This window comes from Porites lutea, chromosome 8 (genome assembly GCF_958299795.1).
Source record: "Porites lutea chromosome 8, jaPorLute2.1, whole genome shotgun sequence".
NCBI classification, from domain to species: Eukaryota; Metazoa; Cnidaria; class Anthozoa; order Scleractinia; family Poritidae; genus Porites; species Porites lutea.
The window spans coordinates 29,539,095-29,544,094 of NC_133208.1; positions in this window are offsets into that span (position 1 = coordinate 29,539,095).

Sequence of the window (5,000 nt, forward strand, 5' to 3'; positions counted from 1 at the left end):
GCATGAATGAAAAATCAAAACATTGTAGCGATGAACATTAGTTTTTAAAATCTTATCGGGATTCTAGGATTTTACACAGCAGAACAGATAAAAAAAACCTGGCAGATAATGTGAAGGAAAAGAATTTTTAAGTGACAGCCGTCGAAATTACTGTGAAGTTGGATTTTCGGTGCAGTTATAAAAGTAAGAACAACGAAGAAAAACTATTACCTCAGTCGCTTGTTGTGCATTTGTTTGAAGCCACAAGCTGGTTTTGCTGAACGAGAAAAGAAGCTATACTGCCGCCTCGATTGCTCTAGTGAATGGCTGCATAGCCTGTATTTGTAGCTGGTTACTTGTGATTTATATTCTTGATGTCGGATAAACAAGCCGCGGTTATCTATCGGCGAGTGACTCGATCGGCGCCATGGCTTCGCGATCATGAAGAAACAACACTTGTCTTCTTTCGTAGCTGGTTAAGGTACTTTAGTTCCATGTGTTTTGATGTGTTTTTCGACAAACTTTCAAACAAGCTCTCGTGGCTTTTTTGTTTGTTTTTGTCTTTTTTCTTTCGATGAAATTACATTTCTAGTATTCTAAGAAATGAATTAAAACAATATATACCATAACGGCTAAGCCAATCAAAATGCTAGAATTGCATTATCCAATGATTCAGTTTTTAATAATATATATTATACTGTAATATACTATATATTTAACAATTATTCTTTAAAATCGAGGTGAATAGTGGCAAAATATTTACCGAGCCGCGAAAGCGGCTTCTATTCACCGAGATTGAAAAGAATAATTGTTTTAGTATATACACACGAAGTGATCTCAACAAAATCACAGCGGAAACCATTAAAAAGCACGATTTGATTGCCAGATCAAATCACGCGTAAGTTTAAAATAGATCTTTGCAGAATTTTCAAACATATATGGCAATTCACAAGTTTATCATTTCGCAAACAACAGCGTAATGGCTTAAATGGAACCGCTAAAAGTTTGAACTGTTTCCTTACCTGAGAAGAAAAGTAGAGCTTTGTTGTTTTCTGTTGACTCGCCAAGTTTATCGCCAAAAGGGTTTGTTGTGTCGTTCTTCGCATGAAGTGCTGACAAAAATGGCGGCTCGGTTGCTCGAGGTAAGACGTCGTCTTCCTGTATCATTATTTTTCCTGTTTACTTGAAACGTAGAATTTCTGCAAACATTTCCTTTTAAATTTGTTTGTCATAAATAAACTTCGATTTTTGAGCCAAAATTTTCTTGTTCACGAAACGGCTTCTTCTACCCGAATACACGGGAGTTGTAAACAACCCATCGAGCACAAAACTCAGCTACAGTAAATTAATATATAGATTTAGCCAGGGCTAAAAGCGAGGCTCCCATTAATAAATTTATAATTTAAATCAAACAATAAACTTGTATTCCACAATTCAGTTAACTTTAGAGCACATTCGTGTGACTTTTCAGGGAAAGGCTAAGTGATTTTACAAAAAATAATTTGCAAACAGCCCAAGAGTGAACCAAATCTCACATCGAGTTGGCTCTTGATCACAGTAGATTAATTAGGCCTGGAAAAAACATTCCGGCCGAATTTTTTGCGTTTGACAAGTTTATTTTACAAAATCTTGCCAACAAATCTGGGTGCGTGTAAACCAACCTTTTATATCATTTATACATCACATCTGAGGCGAAACAGTACTATGAGGCACTGTTTTTATCATACAGACCCCGGAAAACAGAATGCAGTATTTCACAATATTGCGATACAAATTGCTCTTCAGGACGATCGAAGCACGCGTGGGCTTTAGCCGTAAACCGTTGAAAAAATTTTCAAAATCATCTATACGGCCAGCCGGTTCTGACTTTTACAGTGCTAGCAGTGGCGAGTATTTGAACGAACATTAACAGAGTTACGCTCCAACATAATAAAGAATCTATTATGTTTATTTTTTATTTTAAAACGGTTTTACGCGCGGCATTTTGAGTACTCCGGGAAGCGTTGTTTACTGAACGACTGAAAACAATCGGCACAACGATTGAAATTACAAGAGAGAGTACTAACAGTCAATAAAACAAATATAATTCTGTACAACTTATACAGAGACGACAATTTTCATTCAGGAAGACAAGTATTAAAGTGTCTCTAAAAATCCTGAGTCTTCGAGCTTAAAGCTGAAGTTTATGTTTTAAGCCGGCTTCCCGGTGTTTGCTTTTTTTAAAGACGAACTCGAGGCAAGAAAACCGCTCAAACCTTTCTTTTACAGCCAGAATTATAACTAAATATTCTTTGAAACGTTTTCTTTCTATTTGCGGTGAAAAAATGTCTAAAGGCTTTTTAAAGATCTGTAAGCTTATAACAAACCTGATACTCGGTCAGATCATTGTCTCAAATATTACAAAAGTGCGTAAACAAAATAGCCGCATCAACTACGCTCGACTTCATTAAATTAGGAATAAAAAACAAACATCAAATACAATAATTACTTAGGCTTACCACTCGAGATGCAGCTCCTGAAAGGTATCAAGTAACGCCAGTATCGCTTCAGACTTTGCAACCCTCTTACGCATTAAGCAAGATGAAAACGAAAACGATGCCATCCGAAATCGGATTTCCGACTTTGACTCAATCAAAAACCCAATAAACAAACTGGCCATGAATAACAGAAGACTCCTGATAGCAGCTGAATTTCATTTTGTACATCCAGTGGAAAAAGAAAGTTAAAAACATCACAAGTTGACACAAAACTCTGTCAGCTTCAGCTGTCAAAGTAAACAAGATTCAAGATGCTGCATAAATTTTCCGCATGAACTCATCTGTCAAATTTTGACCAATCAGAGCATAAAAATTGGACGTAGAGCGTGACCAACGCGTGAACATGGCGAGAAAAAACAAAAGAAACTGTCTTCCCTGCCTGTAGCAGCTGGCTGAATTTTCGCGTCCGAGGTCAGTTTGAAATCAAAATTTTAATTGTGCGGCACATAAACACAACATATTTCATATGAATTTAAAAAAAATTAAACTTGAGCCTGCGATCATTTGAAAACCAGTACCTTGTCAGCGGATAACTTCAAAAAAACACTTGACCTCGATGGGTCGACACCTGAGCCCGCGATATAGTCAAGTGATACTGGTCAGCGGATACCTTGTTTTGACAGCTGTCAATGGATCACAACATTGACGTGTATCAGTTTTCCTGTGCTCCGATCCCAAACTAGCTAGAAAGTATGAGACTGAGCATTGATCGCAATCTAGTAAAGTAATTAACTGGTCAGCGGACAGCTTCCAAATAAATGACGTCACCTCAATGAGTTGAGCCCGCGATATGGTCATGGGATACTGGTCAGTGGCTATCCTGTTTTGACAGGTGTCAATTGACCATATTGTGAATGTCCAATGTAAAAGATGTGGACTTGGCAAGACACGCCTGAGACACCCCTCCCTTCCTTTTGATAGTCTCCCCTACCCCACCCGTACAATCCGTAGACGCGTACGTACGTACGTACGTACGTACGTACGTACGCTCGGTCAATCACGTGACAACCAAAGGAAAAGAGGTTGACCATAATCTATGGGTATGGGGCTCTGTCCCACGCGCGCTTCGCGCGCGTGGGAGCCCCGCTAAAAAAACACCGTCTTGAATCCTTCCAAGTCTTTTCTTGCCTTAAAAAAAGTCAGCCCTAGGATTTTGTCGACTTTTAAAAGATCGTTCTCTAAAAAAATGGGAAAAACACCGAGCTCACACATTATCCACTCGCTAGGAGGTGAATATTGTTGAATAGTCCGAGGTAGCGAACCAATCAGATAGCTTAAATCACCAAGATCGCTGAGTGTGTATATATACTAATATATAATGTACCACATTATACTGTTTTTGCCCCTCACATTTACAGTGTTCGTTCGTCATGTTCAAAACACTTTTAGGAAAATACGGGTCACGTAAGTCGTGTGTATCATTCGAGATAAATCGATTATAGGCTTTTTTAAGTTCCCTTTTGGAGTCATTTTGGCGGTAACTTTAGTTTACATCTTCATAAAATGGTATGCATGGAAAGAAACTTTACGCGAGCTGTGAACTTTCAAAGGTTTATCGAAACTCGTTAATGCTGACATCACTATATCGTGCTTGCTGAATGGGCGAACACACAGAATTGAGGAGAAGCATAACAACTGATAACGAGATCATGCCCATATTTAATGGCAACGAGGCTGCGATTGTACTTTGGGGCAATATACCATCGCATCGACGGTTTGTTGCTCGCATCTTCCAAATTTTGTCAGCGCCAGCTGGTTATGAAGAATAAGTGAGCGGATTAAAGCCAATCAGAAATGGAGAACTATTTTAAATGAATAATAAAGAATATAGTGTAGAATAAATGGTGAGGAGACCTCAAGAAACCTCAGTTCTTGTCCTAAGAGGTCCCCTCGATGAAAAAACTGAATTATTGATATCGAGTGGCGAGACTGTACCAGCATAACTGCCCGTCTGTTATTGTTTGTTTGTTTGTGTTATATATCTTTACACATTTTCATAATCGTTGGAAGATCAAGAAGATTTCTTTTGAAGGAAGATAAGAGGTACCGTATATGCTTGAATTAGCGCCCAGGGCGATTATTTAATTTTTTGACTTGAGATCGAAGGGGTCGCTTATTTAAAGGGAAGGGCTTATTTGCAGCCTCGAAATGACCTTATCTTTGTTTCAAATGAACAAAACCTGTAACACTTAACAGGAAAACTTAAACGTGGCTTTCACTGGAAACCAAACTTTGCGCGCATTTGGTACACATACTTCGCTCCTGGCTGTAGTCACTAAGTTCTTTCACTACCCTTATCAGAGGTGCCGCGTCTTCGACATGCGACAGTGTAATGTCCTCAAATTAGTCAATCTCTAGTTCACGATCGTACATCTCATTTATGCTGTATTCCTTGAAGGTATAAGTAGCGCATGCCCCGGCTTATAATCAGTATAAGAGGGTTGTTAGACCTTTGCCGATGGATCGGGCCAATTTCGTTCCATA